A 19,274-nucleotide genomic window follows, 5' to 3' on the forward strand; every position below is an offset into this window, starting at 1 on the left:
GCCACTGTCAAAATTTTCTTGTGTTTATATAACTCTCTTTATGTGTGTATAAATCTTGCTTTCACTCTTTGTGCTTTGACATTTTTTCATAATGAAAACTACTGGTCTCTTATATTAAAATCTGTCATAAAAATCTATTGAATGGTTGTGTTATACTTTATTTAACTGGCCCCTTGTTGATGAACAATGAAGTTTTTTCAAATGTATTAATATAAAATGTTGTATTAAACACTCTTACATTCATCTTTGCCTGCTTGAATTAGTATATTTATTTTTAAAAAGTCCTCACAAATGGAATTGTTATACCAAGAGTTTCTGCACTTTAAATTTTCATGGGTGGTGCCAAATGGTTATTGAAAGGGAATGTACCTATAAACATTCCCCGTCCACTTCAATATTGGGCAATATTGCATACTTAATCTTTTCCTAGCTAAATGATAAGAACTTGAATCTCACAGTGATTTAATTTCCATCTTATCCCGAATGAAGTGGCACACCTTTTCATGTGATTATTGATATTTCTCTTTCTTTTCTGGCAGATTCATAATGCGAATACATTTTTTTTTAATTTGCAGGGCCTCAATGAGCTATCTTAGTTTCTGCCAAATTTCTTTACTAGCTAGCAACAAAAGACTCTTAAAATAAATTACATACCCCTTCACCACTCCTGGCCGACAGTTCAGAATCAGGACAAAGAAAAAGTTACAGGAACTAGAGAGGGAAAGTTGGGAAAGTGGGGAAAGAAAAAGAAGGGACAATGAGAGGGTCCAGACTCCTGAGTGGTGTACTTTTGAATTCCACGCCTGCTGAAAAGAGGTATTTAATGCTCTAGCCCATCAGTGTAAGAGACCGACAGCAATTCCAGGATTTTCTCTGGCTCTCACCAACCCTCTTCACCCAGGCAGTAGTCGTTTGGTTGGGCAAGGAGTCAAAAATTCTACAGAAGCATCATAGTAATGCACTGAATTTGAAACTAAAGGTAAATGTATTCCTCAGCACCCCCTTTAGCAGCGTACATGTAAATAAGTAAGGAAAATATATGCGTCTACAATTCTCTTATTTCTCTGTTTACCCTTGTGGAGATAAGACACCTAGGAGAATGACTTCAATCATCAAATTCTCCCACCTTGCTTCCATAAACTGTGAGTGAAACATGACAGGCAGATAGGAGGTTTTCATAAAACTTGTATCTATTTCTAAGCGTGAGTTACTCTAATATGACTGTGACTGCTTACAACACATTAAATGACATCCACTCACTCTATTGATATGTGAGGGCCACAGAGTGATAAAACTGAAAAATCACACAATAAAATTCGTCTCCTTACTTCATTGTCACCTTACAGAAAGTGCTTTCCATTTACCTTTCTCGTTTTCTAAAAATAAATACATAACTGAGAACAAATCTAACTTTTTCATCCATTACGATTGATCAGTCATTATCTTATCATTTCCTGCCTCATATACTGCTTACCGGCCTGTGCTGGAAATAAAAATACTTAAGAGAAGTGGGGTTGATATGCAAAAGAGCAATGATGATAATATGGGAGGGGGAGTATAAAGGATCCTAAAAATGATTAAAAAATCAGTACTTAATCTCTTTTTAAATAAGGAAGGGGCTCAAATTCTCCCTCTTCTGCTGTAGAAAATTTATTTATAGATCTCATACAAGGAGACAGTTTCTGGGCAGGGAACCTCTGTCACTCTTGAGGCAAATTCAAGGTCTCCTGATTAGTAATGAATGAAGATACTGGCCCTTCCTCAATTGTCCATGTGTCTTAGAGGTGTGTATCTATTTTTTTGACATGAATGGGATTTAGACACCCTTAAGAAACCCAGGGACTTATGAATATGCAAGAAGAACTTCAGCCTCATAGGTTTATTCATTTAAGAATTATTCTACTACATCCTCCTTTATTCTTTCTCTACTATTATTATTTTTAAAAATAAAAAAATCAAACAGGTATCTATGTTTAATGCAGTATGTCAGGCTAGATAGGCAAAAATCTGCACCAATCCACCTGTATGTATTCCCAGTTTATGAACTAAAGTAACACTGACCTTTAAAAAATTTTGGAGTCAGTGTTAGAAGCTTTTTTTTTTATTATTAACTGCAAACAGCAAATTGCCAGGCAGCCAGGGGAATGAGTCAGCAGCATTTCAATAATTTTATTTACTCAGAGAAAACAAAATAATGGATTTTCATTGAATCAATATGATTCTATGTTTATTCAATAACAAAAATAAATAGAAAAAATTGTTTTTCAAAAATTCCAGAATTATTTAATCTATGTTTGAAAATAGAATTCTTTCTTACAATAGAGTTTGGGACTCGTTTTTAAAGTACTGCGGAACTAATCCTTGATATGTTTAAGCAATAAATTTCCTTTGGTCCCTATTTTAGTCATTTCCTACATTCCATGAACAGGATATGGAAGGAGTGGCTGCTTCCCATTTATCTAATCTATCTCTAACCTTGGAGGCTAAGGTTAAATTCAACTCCTTTCTTGCCCATGGGCTGCAGACAGGAATCATTCAGCGGCAGCAACCACCCACTTAATTTTTATGTGTGAGACATTATCCTCTCCAGATAGCAATGATAAAGGGCTAGAGGAAAAAAAATCTGTCTCACCCATTCAAACATACCTGAAATTTCTCTAACTGAGCAAAAGAGAAACTAATAAATAGCTTCAAAATGGTATCATGCAAATATGAATTTGTTATCATAATTATCTTCTTTTCCATGGTAAAATTTTATTGTTAAATGTTTAACTAATAATAGTATAATGGGAATAATCCCCTTTCCTTCAGATATAAAGATGACATTATTGATTTTGCAATACTGGTCCTGAATTTGAATTATTGTCTATGTAATGAGGCAAGTTGGAAATTTTCTATTCATTATAATATAAAAAGAAATACATGAAAAATAATACTTTGCTTAAGATACAAACATCTGTAATGGAGGGTGGAAAGAAACTTGTAATTATACACTAAGCATCTACATTTCTTACAGGGGTAAGGTACAAATAAAATAAGATAAGGATTAATAGTGTAACTATTTTCAGGGCCAAAAGACTTGAGAAAGCCTTGCTGCATTTGCCACTGGTCTGTGGATGGCTAGACTTTTCACTCAGTAAATGAGAAAAAGCGATTTTCACTTTTCTCACCAGTTTCAGGCCATCATTTCACTCCAAAAGAGCTGCCTCGTGGGAAAACGAGTGATTAACTTGAGATTCTGGGAATTTGCTTTACTAACTTGTAGAAATCATGTAACTTTAGATATTTGTCTCAGGATCTATACAAAAAGAATAAGAAATTAGAAACAAAGAACTGGGAATGTAGTGGTGGTTTAAAAAATGCTGTTACAGACAAATCCTTCCGTTTAAAAACCTTGCCAAGAGTTCTCGTGAATTCCAAACTTGTTTAAAAGTAATTGCTGTCCATATTCTCTCATGTTTGAATTCTAGAAGTAAACTTTAAAATATTATTTAATGCCTACGTACTACATTGAAACAAACTATCATGATGACAAAAAGCACCCCAGCTCCCAAATTGAAATGCCTAAGGAACCTGCAATTAATCAATCTGTGACCTTTTGGATACACTGTGACCTCAAGATATCATCTGATGCTTTGTTCTCTATCTTTTGCTTTTGATGACAATGGAGTGGCCATGTGTCTGTAGTGTCATTTATTAGAGACAAGAAAAATGCCTATCAGGATATATTCGTAAACTTTTTTGATCTCTTTGGAAGATGACACAAATAGAAATATCATTAAATTTGCATTTATAATCAAAATCCAAAAGGATTTGGAAGATGATTACTTTATAAGCTAATGTAAAATGAAAAGACAACTAAGAAAAGTTTGCAAAAGTAAAGCATTCCCTGGTGAAATATTCTGAGGTTAAATATCATTCACACTTTAATTAAAGAATAAAACGTGTTTTCCGAAATTCAACTGCCTAGCTAGGTTTTACTTCATGGAAAGATGATAAGACACTGAGAAATTAGAGGTTGTGGGTAGAGGGAAGCCCAGTCTGATTCCTTTTCCTGTCCCTGTGAGGACAAGTTCTTTCCTTAAAGAGTCAGCTTGTCTTCAGAAAGAAAAGACTCTTCCTGGTAAAATATTTAATAATTGGAATGGATCTTTAATGCCCTGAATCTCCACCCAGAAGATCTCACCAACATCCCATTAGCAGGCTGGTGAGCACTTATCCCATATACTCTATTTTCTTTTACAATTAAATATAATTTCTTTTTTACATATGAGTATTTAATAATAATGATTTTTATATGTGTCATGATCTTTTAATCAATCATCTAATTACTTTCACTTCAAAGTGGCATTCAAAATCTTCTCATCTTATTTTGGTCTCACAAACAAACTTTTCAACCAGAGAGAATGCATAATCCAAGAACGTAAGTATGGCTGTTCTACCTTATCTCAAAAGTTGGGAAAAAATTACCAGCCTGCTTACCAATAAATAAGATTTGTTACCAAGGTTGGGGTGGAACTGAGATTGCAGGTGATTGTAAAGGACTCAGTTCTCAGGGTTGACAGTCCTGAAGGAAGGAATCCAAATGTGCCATTACGGAGATATGCATCGTTTTCTTTCATTGCTGTTTCTAAACCCCAACTAAATCAAATTGGAAGCAATAGCTAGAAGCAAAGTATTAAGAAAAATCAAACATCTGCCTTGTTGCATGTCATGAAATTGCACACAGTGGCAGGATTGCAATCCGGTGGGGTCTTGGAGACAGCACAGTGCCACTGTGTAGCAACTACTTGGCTACTTCTCCTATTCACATTATGAAACATTAACTTTTTCTTTGGAAAAGGAGAATTTGGGGCACATTAACTCTTTGGAAATGTCAGCTTCCCTTTGCCCTTTCCCTGTCTTATGTCTTGTAGTTGGTTCCCTGATATGCCTGCAGCTTATCATTCTTTTAATCTGTGAGCTTTAGGATACCTGGCTGGCAGTGGACACTGGCTGTGACTACTGTTCTTAAGGCTGGAATTATTGATAATGTCTTTATTGACTTTTGGTCCCTTGGACAGAGTACTGTATGAGAATCACAGCTCAATTATTCCCTTTCTTGGACTAGAAAAACATTAGAGAAAGAGAACTACACAAAATTTAAGAGTGTTCCAAGAACAAAAATAGTCAAACATGTCACCTGTCCATAGCTTGTTTTGCATCTAACATGAAAAGTGTGGCTTCGCATAGAAAGTAAATCCAAGATTAAACAAGAATTAGAAGACCTAGCTTGTAACCTTTGCTTTTGCCACTATCTAAATGAAAATTAGAGGGCCTTGTATATTTCTAAGATCCAGGCATGAAGTACAGTTCTTTGATAAAATGGCAAGTCAAGACTTATTTTAAATATATATTCTATATGTAAGATACATGTTATTATGTTAATATGTACATTAAAATATTCCTCAGCTCTGTCACAATTCCTAGTACCTATTTCACTTAGCACATTCATCTTTTATTTAGGAGAAATCAAAAGCCACAATTTGAAAACTTTAGGATATAGTTCAGTATGTGATTCAGCTTCTATTATCGATGTAAATATACACCTATACTGTTTTCTACTCTTTAAGACTCCAAAAATGTCTTTAGAATTTAACAGAGAGAACTATGATAATAACATCCTTTGCCCTCACAAAATGTAGCCATTAAGTGAGGCACAGTCTTTGATGGATAAGGAGAGAGGTTATTCAGCAGTTCCCTAGCTGAGTTTTTGCTACAGTTCCACATAAAATGTGATGTGGTGACTGAATAAAAGCAGATGAATGCAGTATGAGCCAACCCTGGATTTTATAACATTTTTCAAAAGTAGCTTTACTAATTGGTGTGTTTGAACTAGGTCCACATACACTGTGAGTTTTCAACAACATTGTTGAATGTTCTGAAAACAATAGTTACTTTATAAAGAAGTTATAACATGGCAGAGAGACTGTAGTCACATTTTTATCCATTTATCAGTTTTCTTGTATTTAATATGTTTGATGCATGCATAAAAATTTGTGACAGTTAAGTTTTCCTTTTGAACTGGCTACAACACAGAAATGTCAGTTGGCTCCTCATCCTTAGTTTATAAATAAAAATTTCAAGGAAAGAAAAAGTTATTTCATCTACCCCATAGAATCTGTAGGAATTATAAAAGCCTCTCAAGAAATCTTGATTGTTTTTTTTTTCTCCTTTATACTTATTTCTCTTGAAAATAGAACACCCTGGACATGGCTGAAATGAGCAACTATGTGAAACAGGACATGGGTAGTTTGTGCTGGATTCAGACAAAGTAAGGGCCATTAAAGCTATGTCAGTTTCATTGTTTTTGACCAGAAGACAGAAGTTCAGAGGATATTTCTAATTTATTCCTGTTTCCAAGTGAATTCAACCTGATTGCTGTATTTGCAGAAATGTTAAACAATTTATTTTAATCCCAAAGAAATCAGAAATTCCAGAGTGAATACTCCCACAGTAGCCTTAGCTCTGCTCTCCCATGCATAAGGATTATTCTAGGCACAGGTTCTCTCATTACATGGTAACATAACACAGCATCTCAACCACGCTGAAAATACTCAATTATGATGGCCACCTTTTTGAATCTCTATAGCTGACTTTAATTGTATACTTCCTTCTATGTGAAAGACAAAAAAATAAGTATCATAAGAAGGTTATTTTCAACAAAGGCTTTTCAATATATGGATTTCTCTTCTCTCTTCCCTATAAATGTAGCTCTTATATGTTTTGGGAAAAGATTCCAACTGATGTATAATTAAATTAACCAAGTAAGTACAGAAGAGATTTTCTCATTAATTTCTCATTTGTAAATGATTTGAATTGAGAGTAATCAAAAAAGTAAGAGAGATAACCAGTTTCTAAATATATCAATAAAGACTGAATCATCAATCATAGAAAAAGTATTAGAAAAATAATTACAATTGCCACACTGTCTTCCACAATGGTTGAATTAATTTACACTCCCACCAACAGTGTAAAAGTGTTCCTATTTCTCCACATCCTCTCCAGCATCTGTTGTCTCCAGATTTTTTAATGATCGCCATTCTAACTGGTGTGAGATGGTATCTCAATGTAGTTTTGATTTGCATTTCTCTAATGACCAGTGATGATGAGCATTTTTTTCATGTTTGTTGGCCTCATGTATGTCTTCTTTTATAAAGTGTCTGTTCATATCCTTCACCCACTTTTGAATGGGCTTGTTTGTTTTTTCTTGTAGATCTGTTTTAGTTCTTTGTAAATTCTGGATATCAGCCCCTTGTCAGATGGGTAGACTGCAAATATTTTTTCCTATTCTGTTGGCGATTCCTCAATGACCTAAAAATAGAAATCCCATTTGACCCAGCAATCCCATTACTGGGTATATATCCAAAGGATTATAAATCATTCTATTATAAGGACACATGCACACGAATGTTCATTACAACACTGTTTACAATAGCAAAGACCTGGAACCAACCCAAATGACCATCGATGATAGACTGGATAGGGAAAATGTGGTACATATACACCATGGAATATTACACAGCCATCAAAAACGATAAGTTTGTGTCCTTTATAGGGACATGGATGAACCTGGAAACCATCATTCTCAGCAAACTGACACAAGAACAGAAAATCGAACACCGCATGTTATCACTCATAGGTGGGTGTTGAACAATGAGAACACATGGACACAGGGAGGGGAGCACTACACACTGAGGTCCGTTGGGGGGAAATGGGGGAGGGACAGGGGGTGGGGAGGTGGGAAGAGATAGCATGGGGAGAAATGACAGATACAGGTGAGGGGAAGGAAGGCAGCAAACCACACTGCCATGTGTGTACCTATGCAACGATCTTGCATATTCTTCACATGTACCCCAAAACCTAAAATGCAATTTAAAAAAAAGAAAAAGAATTACAAAAGATTCTGATTTCACTTATATTTTCATCTTCATTATTTCTCTCTGAGACAGACCAAATGTAGCCTTAATTCAATGAAAATGATTTATACTCATATCTTAGGCATACTTGTTATTCCACACTTCTCCCAACTTTAGTGTGGTATAACTGGCATGCCATCTGAAGGCAGCAGATCTGAGTGGGACTCCCAATTAAACTTCTGGATAGTTGTTTATACTTAACCTCTTTCTGACTCAGTGTTCTCACATGTAAAATGGAATGATGACACCCACCTCTTAGTGCTTTGACAAAAGATTTTTGAAGTAATGAAAGCACTGAATACAAGCTGGCACATAGTAAACATTTAATACATATTATTTTCATCTACTCTTTTCTCTCATGTATGTGTGATATAATTTTCATTTAAAAAATATGTTTCAGAAAGCTACTGTAGGCTTTAGAACCAAAGATGGATTTAAAATGCAGCTTTACCACCTCTTTTGTAGATTTGTAATCTCCAAATCTCAATCTTTGCATTTATGAAATGAGAATAGAAATATCTACCTTATAGAATTTTCAGTGATCCAACATGTAACGTATCTAGCATCCTCTCTGTCACTCGACAGAGAACCACTGAGTGGTCACTAATACATTTTACTGTCTTAATTTTGTTTTAAAGAAGACAATGTCAGTGTCGTCCAAAGTCATGCTAGAAAGAGATTAGTCAGGAATGGAGTGTGAGAAATAAAAACAAGCAGACTAGAAATTCAAAAATTGTGATGAAAGTGCATAAAGATAATTTTTTTTTTTTTTTTTTTTTTTTTTTTTGAGACGGAGTTCTGCTCTTGTTACCCAGGCTGGAGTGCAATGGCGCGATCTCGGCTCACCGCAACCTCCGCCTCCTGGGTTCAGGCAATTCTCCTGCCTCAGCCTCCTGAGTAGCTGGGATTACAGGCACGCACCACCATGCCCAGCTAATTTTTTGTATCTTTAGTAGATACTGGGTTTCACCATGTTGACCAGGATGGTCTCCATCTCTTGACCTCATGATCCACCCTCCTTGGCCTCCCAAAGTGCTGGGATTACAGGAGTGAGCCACTGCGCCCGGCCCAAAGATAATTCCTGATGATAAGTGGCTGTCATTCATAATGAAAATAGGAACTTTTTCCTAATTTATTAATATTCTGTGCTAACTGGAATATAAAATATACCAGGTTACTTTCTGCCACTGATGTTTCTGCTTTTGAAATAAAAATATACATATATATGCATTTTATTCCTCATTTGTTATTTCTTACTTGAGGGAAATAATTTTTTTCTTTTCAGACCAACTACAAACATGACGGTATTTCATAAGAAATGAAAATACATAAGGATTTTAGTCTTCATTTATATGAAACTTTAACTTTGACAGAGTTTGCAACCTTTTTTAAATCAGACCAGTTACATATACTTCAAATAAGAATTACATTATTTTATTTCCTTTTCTCTTGAGTTTTTATGGTAAAGCAATTTGACCTTTATGTATGTATATAAAAGACAAATCAATACATTATCCTTAGCCGAGTGTGGTGGCTCAAGCCTGTAATCCCAGCACTTTGGGAGGCTGAGGCGGGTGGATCACAAGGTCAGGAGTTCGAGACCAGCCTGGCCAAAATGTTGAAACCCTGTCTCTACTAAAAATACAAAAATTAGCTGGGCACTGTGGCATACGCCTGTAATCCCAGCTACTCAGGAGGCTGAGACAGGAGAATCACTTGAACCTGGGAGGTGGAGGTTGCAGTGAGCCAAGATCATGCCATTGCACTCCAGCCTGGGTGACAGAGTGAGACTCTTCCCCCCCCCAAAAAAAATTATCCTTATAAATTTGGTATATTTAAAAGATACCAAATGCTTAGAGTGAAATGAAATTTATTCTAATCCGCCTTCTCGCAATACACATGAGAATGCTTTTTAAAGCCAGCCTAAGGTAGCTGATGTTAATATTAGAAAAAATGTAATTGCCAGGGAGCACAGAATTAGAACTAAAATACCATGCCAAGTTGGGCCTCTAGGCTGTGGTCTATTCGGATGTCGCTGGCTGGAACAAAGGAGTTTGGTCAGATATTTCTATAAGACTTCAAGGTTAAGGTCACTGGTAACACCTTGATACCAGAGTTTAGAAAAACATCAGTCTGTAGCACAATTCATTCTATTTATTAAACTCGATAAATATATCTACTATTTATCGAGTTTAATAAATAGAATGATTATATTAAATATATTATATTTATAAATGGAATATATATTAATTAAATATATTAATACTATATTTATAAATAGAATATATATTCCTATTATAAGTGTTCCTATTGTAAATATTCCCATTCTAATTCATTCTATTTATTAAACTCGATAAATATAATAGAAATATTTATCGAGTTTAATAAATAGAATGAATTGGAATAGGAATATTTATAATAGGAATATTTATTATAATAGGAATAAATATTTCCATTTATAAATAGGAATATTGATGGAGTTTAATCATTCTATTAAGAATTAACTAAGTTTAATCATTCCATTGATTACACTCAATAAATAGAAATATTTATGTTTAATCTGAAGGCAGATTAAACTCGATAAATATTTATTGAGTTTCTTCTCTGGACCAGACGTTCTTCTAGGTGTGAGTTAGCAATGAACATAACAGGAAAAAAAATGCCTATATGCTTAGACCTTATATTCCAATAGCAGGAAGCAGATAATACATGAATAAGTAAACTGTATGATAATATCTATTGATAAGAAGAGAGAAAATAAATTTCAGGGGAGCTCATGGGCTGTTAGAGTTGGAGTGTTCTAATTTCAGACAGAGTGTTCAAAGACAGTCTCGCTGAGAAAGTATCATTTCAGCGAATGCCCAGAGGAGGGGAAGAGCAGAGCAGAGCTGCCTGGATATCTGCTGGATGCATAAAAGCATTTCCACATAAACTCGCAGCAATCCCCAGGATGTTTGAAGGCCCTGAGTGGAAGCAAGTTCTACATTCAAAACACAGTAAGACAGCAGGATGTAGGAGCAGAGCAACAGAAGGCAAGGTGGTGATAAGATGGAGAAATAATGCTAGTTAGTAGTTCAGGGACATTGCAGGGATTCTGACTTTTATTTAGAGTGAGATGGAGAGTGAGATGGAGAGTCACTAGGTTTTCAGCAGAAGAGTGTCAAAATCTGACTTGTATTTTAAAACAATTCATCTGACTTGTGTGTGTAGAAATAACTACACAGAGAGCAGGTAGGAGACTATTTTAAGTGGCACAGGAGCGACCAAGATGGCTGGGGTGAGGAATGAAGTGATGGGGTGGTAATATGGTTTGGATATGTTTTGAAAATAAAGCCCCAAGTACATTCTTTCTCAGTACCTTAGTCAGCAATATCGTAGAAACTTCCCACTCTAAGGAAGTAGTTTCCTGGAAAATCTTTATTGCTTAATTAAGTAGGGAAAAATACTTTCAAGTGGTCTCCTGAGTCTCTTCTCACTTCGCCTTCCTTAGCCCTACTGGAATGCCAGGATTCAGCAACTCTTCTGGGTGTAGGTGACCAAAAACAATCATCTCTGCTTCCATATTCATTTAGGAATGTTGTACTTGGCACAATGGATTTCCAGTAGCTAAAGGCTCATTTCCTTAGGTCAACATACCATCTGGCAGTTAACAAAGACTTTCTTGATAAGCCTGAAGACATAGGACAAGCCAGAGCAATGCTGAGCTCTGGAAATCCAGTGTAACTATTGAATTTATACTCAGCGTGAAGCTAATGCAAGCCACTCCTCCCAACCAACTCTCTGTTCAAAAGAAGAAATAGAAATTAAATAGCAATAATAAATAAATACAAGATTTACAGTTGACCAGAAATCAGAACCACAGAACTTTTCGTTCAAGTACTTCTATAGAAATTAACTTTGCGGCCGGGCATGGTGGCTCAACCCTGTAATCCCAGCACTTTGGAAGCCCGAGGCGGGTGGATCACTAGGTCAAGAGATCGAGACCATCCTGGTCAACATGGTGAAAGCCCGTCTCTACTAAAAATACAAAAAATTAGCTGGGCATGGTGGCACGTGCCTGTAATCCCAGCCACTCAGGAGGCTGAGGCAGGAGAATTGCCTGAACCCAGGAGGTGGAGGTTGCGGTGAGCCGAGACCGCACCATTGCACTCCAGCCTGGGTAACAAAAGTGAAACTCCATCTCAAAAAAAAAAAAAAAGAAAAAAAAGAAAAAAAAAAAGAAATTAACTTTGCTTGCTAGAGGAAGTTAGGACTTAACACCAAAGAATATCTTTATGTGCCCTCAGTGATATAATTGCTTTCTTCATTAATGTCCCAGGTCAAGTCTGAGATTTCAGTAATATTTCATAATGTTTATGTATTCATACCTTGCATCTCTGTCCTGATTTTAAATCCCTTCAGGGGAAGTACTGTATCTTGGGATGTTTTTACTCAACAGGTATTCCACAAACATGTGTTAGTCTAATACATATTTTACACAATTTCTCCGGTGTCTCAGAGGATATTTTAAAGTCAAATATGACAGTGATACTTTAGAATATTCTGAGATAGCAAAACACAGATATTTATCATCATGATCAGTGTTACGTTCATGATCACATCATAAGCAAGAGAATCTTCACTTTCAATCAGTGTCCATTGTCACAGAATGTTAAATCTAGTGCAAAACGAAGCCACCAGTCCACACTGACAACGTCAGGTACAAGTGATGTAAAGATAATAAAAACATCAACTGTGGATCAAACATTGTGCTAATCATGTCAGATGCATTAACCCATTTAATATCAGAGTTTCTAATAATATAGCTAACATTATACATTTTTACTATGTGCAAACATTTTTAAGTGTTGTACAAGAATAAAGAAATATTTCTCCAGTTTTATAAATAAGAAACAAAGGATTTGAAGTGAAGTAACCTAAGCAAAGATTTCTACCCAGGTCATTCTGGTGCTAAAGTGTATGCTCTTAACCAGAACACAATGAACTTATATAATGACATAAATATAATTAAACACATGTGTCTGTGTGCATAGATGGGTTTATACACAATTTTCTATTGTTCCATTTAAATAGTTTTGCTGCAAATTGTCTGTATCCCTTAATATATCACAACCAAAACATATATGTTGCTCTATTCTCTAATAGTAGTAGAATTGCAAATTTTTCTGTTTGGTACTTATGGATATGCAAAGAAAATGGTTTAGGTTTTGCAGCAAGGTTATTTTGCTTATTATGTTACCACAAAAAGCATCCAAATGTAGCATGGAATTTCTAGAATGATACGAAGAATCTCTTTAGGCAAAATCAAGCGACCGGTATTTTTTTTTTCATTCTCCCATGCATAACATATAACTGCAGTTTCCAAACTCTCATCCTGAAGTTAAGACACCCCACTTTAAAGCATATTTTATGTAGTTATAATTTCCATTAATGACATGTGATGGTTTATCAATATTATAATTATCATATTTTATGCACATATTCAGAATATAATTATGATAATATAATTATTTGTGTTGTTTTTCTTTTCTTTTTTATTAAATAAAATTCTTTTTGTTTTTTTGTTTTATTTAGGGGGAATAGAGTCTCACTATGGTGCCCAGGCTGGAGTGCAGTGGTGCCATCTTGGCTCAGGTGATTCTTCTGCCTCAGCCTCCCTAGGAGCTAGGACTACAGGTATGCACCACCACACCTGGCTAATCTTTTTTGTATTTTTAACAGAGATGGGGTTTCACCATAAATAAAATTCTTAATCATGGGTCACTTCCTTTCATGTGTGGGTTTTGGCCAACGACATGAAATAAACTTAGAGATGAGCTATGAATAAGGATATTGCATTATTTTAGAGTAAGTAAGTAGATACATATAAAATTACATCAATAAAGCTATGGATTCAAAGGAGAGAATAATTGCTGTTGGGAAAAATACTTTTTGACTATGTAGATCTCTAAAATTCTTTAATAGAATGAATGCTCACAGTACAAGTGATGCAATATTTTCTGGTTTAAAATAATAAGGAGCATATTAAACATGATCCTTCTGGAATGCTTACTCTTAATTACAAATGCCTAATCGATTATTGGCTATATATTAAATTTCTACCAGTCTAATAAAATTACATCTTATTTTTTGGACTCATTTCTTATGACGCATTCTTAAGAAAGTGAGCACTTTGGAACACGTAAACGACCTCAAAACTTCCATAAACAACTGTGTGTAACATCCTTGGGAAAGGTTTGTTGTTTAATTTGTTTTGAAGGAAGTAATTGATTTTCTTGGCAGATCTGATAAAAATAACGAAGCTTTGATTGCCTAACCTAGAGGTCATGTCCTCCTCAGAATCATCAGTGCATAACTCAGATTTATGTGAATACAAGTTCTCCTGGGACTATATTTTGATAGATGACTACAATATGCTACCATAAAGCTCCACTACCATGAAATTACTCACATAGGCAGATCATAAATCAGCAATGCATATATGAATGTTTATGTATACATTTGTATGTGCATATATACATACACAGAGCACACAAAACAAGAAACTTTCTCTAGGAAGAATAAATCAAATAGCAAGACAGACATTATGAATACTTCTCTAGTGACTTCCTTTAGTTCTGTGTACTTCCACCCTAACCAGCTTCATCAATCCTCAACTTACGAAGTTTTGCAAACTTTGATCAATAGTTTTTTAAATTATATACCACATATAAAGATAGAATTCGAAAGCAGATTAATAATGCAAATAAGATTGCACAGTTACTTTTAACAAATTATAAAATGAAATATAATTAATTTACATGTTTCATATATTATTTCAATATATTTATTGGAAGAAGTCTAAAAGGACTTTTAATCTGCAGCAGTTGTTAGGAATAAGTGGATTAGAAAATAATGGGAAATGAATTTATTCAAAATCTTTTCCACAATTTACTTTCTAAATTAAATAGTCCATATTATCATTTTTCTTCATCCAAATTAATATAATTTGGGAACTGATAAATTAAATAGATAATGCAGGCCTAGTAAACATTGATTCAGTAAAGCTTGTGAAATAAACATCTTTAATATCCACACTATCCTTGTCAAACTCCAAGACAAGTTCAGAGAAATAAACTTTTATCTACTTAGTGCTGGTCACATGACATTGTGAGCATTATATTCAGTTCTGGGCACTATATTTAAAGACATACACTCTTAAATCAAAGTCATTTAAAGGAGATCAAATGGTATGGTGAGAAATCTGGAAAGCAAATCAGACTGTAGATGACATGCTGAAGCGTTTGAGGATATAGACTCTGCTGCAAGAAATAAGGGAGTTTAAAAGCAACTTCCATCAGTGACTAGCACTTGGCGCTTGCAAGCTCTTTAATTCTTGTGGCCATTGCTTGGGTGCTCCTCTGTAAAGTGATGCTCTTCATAAATATTCATAAGTGTTCAGTGATAGTTAAAGAACTTGTGCATAATAAAATTAGGAAGGTATTTAATATTAGTTAATATTATTTTTTATATGATATTACCAACTGGCTTCTCCAAAAAGAAACTTACAGTAAAGTAATAAATAATTTTAAAGTATTTTTAGGGATGTTCTTATGAAAGAGATTTATTCATTTTTGGACCAGAGGGAGTCGATTTATCTTACATTGAAGAAGATTCTCACAGCATGAAACGCTTGAAAATTAAATAAGCTACCCCAAAAAGCAGTCAGTTCCCTGACATTACTCTTCTTTAAGGAGCAGCTGGAATCCTGTATAGCAGGGATGTGTTAAGAGGAAATTCTACTTTGATTAAAATGTTACACTGGATAATATTTCCTCCTAATATTCATGATTCCGTAACTTAATTATTTCTTATCAGTTTTGGCACCAGTGTTCTTCACAAAGCAACTGCTTAATTCTGCTTGATTTGTCCAAGTAGAAGTTTCGGTTCTAGTTCAAACACAGCATAGAAAAGTGGGAGGAAACGCCAAACTGCCAATACGATAATTGGGAGATGGCTTGAAAGCCTTCCATTCTATATATTTACAGCAGCAAGGAGTGGATACCGACTGTGATGCTGATGCTGAGAAGATGGCTTTGAGCTAAAATAATAGATGCTTTAATTCGTTCTTTTGAATTGTTGCTAATTCTTTAACATACAGACCACACTATAGACAGAGTGAGAGAAAAGCAGAATAGGAAAATCCCAGGAGTACAGTTAATTACTTCATAAAGTTCTTAAAGAACAAAAGAATAGAAGAGGCAACAGTGGGGAGAGAAGAGCACTTTTAAGCAATTCCATAAAACCAAAGATTTTCCCGGTGAAGAAGATAGAGAAGGAGTGGTTTAAAGGTGAAATAGATGAGAAAAAAAAAAAAAAACACTGCCACAGTCAGTCACTAAAGTCAGCTCTAACCGCAAAGCGCAGTGCTGGGCTAATGACAATTTGAGCTGTAATTAAAAAAGAAAGTTTAGAATCCAGGTCACGGGAAAGAATCAGCCACTGTCTTCTGTAATAGCATAGACCACATATGGGTATTATATTTAATTTTGTGCACGGTATTTTAAGACAAACACTGACCTAGATTTCGTCTAGAAGAGAAGATGCAAAACAGGAAATTGTTTGGAATCATGTCATAGACTGAATGGTTAAAAAAAAAACGAAAGAAGACAAAGCTTTCGAAAGAGACTATAGGTCCCTTAAGATATTTGAAGGATTCTCATGTAAAAATACTGTTTCCATTACCTCAGAAGGCTGAAGGGAGTAGGCAACTAGCGCTTACCCACGAAGAAGGAACCATCTGTTTTTTTTTTTTTTTTTTTTTTTTTTTTGAGACGGAGTTTTGCTGTTGTTACCCAGGCTGGAGTGCAATGGCGCGATCTCGGCTCACCGCAACCTCCGCCTCCTGGGTTCAGGCAATTCTCCTGCCTCAGCCTCCTGAGTAGCTGGGATTACAGGCACGCGCCACCATGCCCAGCTAATTTTTTGTATTTTTAGTAGAGACGGGGTTTCACCATGTTGACCAGGATGGTCTCGATCTCTTGACCTCGTGATCCACCCGCCTCGGCCTCCCAAAGTGCTGGGATTACAGGCTTGAGCCACTGCGCCCGGCAGGAACCATCTCTTGAAACAGAGATATTCCTTGCTGCTGAATATATCCAGGTAGACACTGGTGGATGGAAACTGAATTAGATGATGAAGATCTAAATTCATCATTGCTATTTTAAAATAGCAGCTTGTCTCATGTAAAAGAGACGGAGGATTAATTCTAGACTAGAGCCACTCACATGACATCCTAAGTATTAGTATTATATCCAGTTCTGAGCACTATGTTTAAGAGGCACATTTTCAAATCAGTTCTAAACAGTGGCTCCCCGTTATTTTGTAGTGATTCCAACTCTATTTACTGAAGCTTTCAGATATGTATACGGTGGGAGAAAGGAAATACGAATGATAAATCTGCAGATTTCAGAATAGTGAGAAGGAGCCAAAAGACCACAGGGAGTGGATGGGGAGAGGTCACTGAAGTCAACCAAGGGCGCAGTAAAAGAGCATATATGGATGAGAAGAGACAGAAGTCAGATCAGGCTGTTAGTAAGATTTCATTCAACGATTGTTCATTCAAGGACTTCATCATGTTCCCAGGCTCTCTTCTAAGGCTACAACGGCAAGCAAAAACACGAAGGATATTCTGACTTAATGTTTAAGTCTCAAGATCCAGAGAAAAGATGGATTTTTAAATCTTGAAAAGATTAAAGGAAATCTCAATCGAGTAACTAAGAACCACCACTTAAAATTATTCTATTTTTAATGGAACACATTGATTTCAAGACAGCAGTACATATGAAAAGTATAATATCGAATGGAGGAATTTTAGAAGTTTGTGTTAATTAGGATAGGATAGAAATCATATGATGGGCAGAAATGATAATAAAAATATAAGATAATTATATGAAAGTCAGAGGGCCATTATTCTGAAAGTAGCACAGACTTTAGAAATGGTATATTTTTTCCAGTGTAAAGGAAATATAAATTTTTACATTAAAAAATCTGTTACTGTTTCTTTTACCTTTTATTGAATAAAGCAACAACTCTACTTTTTTTTTTTTGCCACAATAAACTTCCTATATTTTAGTTCACCAAAATACTTTTAGGTTATTTTTATCTCTAAGTCTTTACTATAAGTAATTTTCAAAATTTCCAAACTCCAAATTGTTTTGATTGGTCTTAGAACTCTAAAAAGAGTAACATAATTTTTTCGCACTCAAATATTTTTTAAACTGTTATTGCTTCTTAGTATAGAATAAAATATGCATAGAATTAGCATGAAAACATTTTTATTGGTTTTTATTCACGCATTTTTAAAATCTGCTTAAAAACATTGGACCCTTATCTAACTGTTTTGTTCCTTTCTTTGTTCACATATTAGTACCATAGGTAATGTCAACTAAGTTCTGGAGATAAATTGCTACACTAGTGCTGGGAGGTAAGTCTCCTACAGTGGCTTGTGAAGCCTTGTCGGCAATTTTATTTTATGTACAATTTTAATTCAATTATAACATGCAAAAAATGTGCACACATCATAAATGTACAATGTAAAAACTTTACAAAAATTGAACACACTAAGCTACCGCCACTAAGATTAACAAACAGGTAATTATCAACACTTCAAAAGTCCCTTCTTTCCCACTCCCAGACACCAGTTCCTCATACATGACTACTATTTTGACTATTAACACAAAAGATTAGCTTTGTCCATTCGTAAATAAAATTGAAAAAAGTGTTCTCTTGCGTCTGAACTTTTTCACTCAAAATTTTGTTTGTGAGATCTATCCATTGAACAGTATACTGTTTTAGTTCATTCTCATTGTTGTGTAATATTCTGTGATATGAATATACCACTATTTATCCATTCTATTATTAATGAATATTTGGTTTGTCTCTATAAAGGATATTAAGAATAAAACATTCATATAGTTGTCTTTTGATGAACATATGGATGTACTCTGTTGGGTACATTCATGGAAGTAAAATTTATGGGTCATAACTGTATATGAATTTAGCTTTAGTAAATGTCAAAGCATTTCCCAAAGAAGTTATACCAATATTCCTTTCTTACTAGCATTACGTATTTGCCCTTCACCCTTGTCAACACTGGGTATGCTCAGTCTACTTCATTTTAGCCATTCTGTTCAAGGCGTTGTGGTATCAAACTGTGATCTTCATTTGCATTTCCCTGATGAATAATCAGTTTAATCCTCTCCTTATTTGTTTACTAGCCATTGGGATATTCTTTTTGGTGATGGTCCTATTCAAATATTTGCTCATTGTTCCATG

This window comes from Saimiri boliviensis, chromosome 3 (genome assembly GCF_048565385.1).
Source record: "Saimiri boliviensis isolate mSaiBol1 chromosome 3, mSaiBol1.pri, whole genome shotgun sequence".
NCBI classification, from domain to species: Eukaryota; Metazoa; Chordata; class Mammalia; order Primates; family Cebidae; genus Saimiri; species Saimiri boliviensis.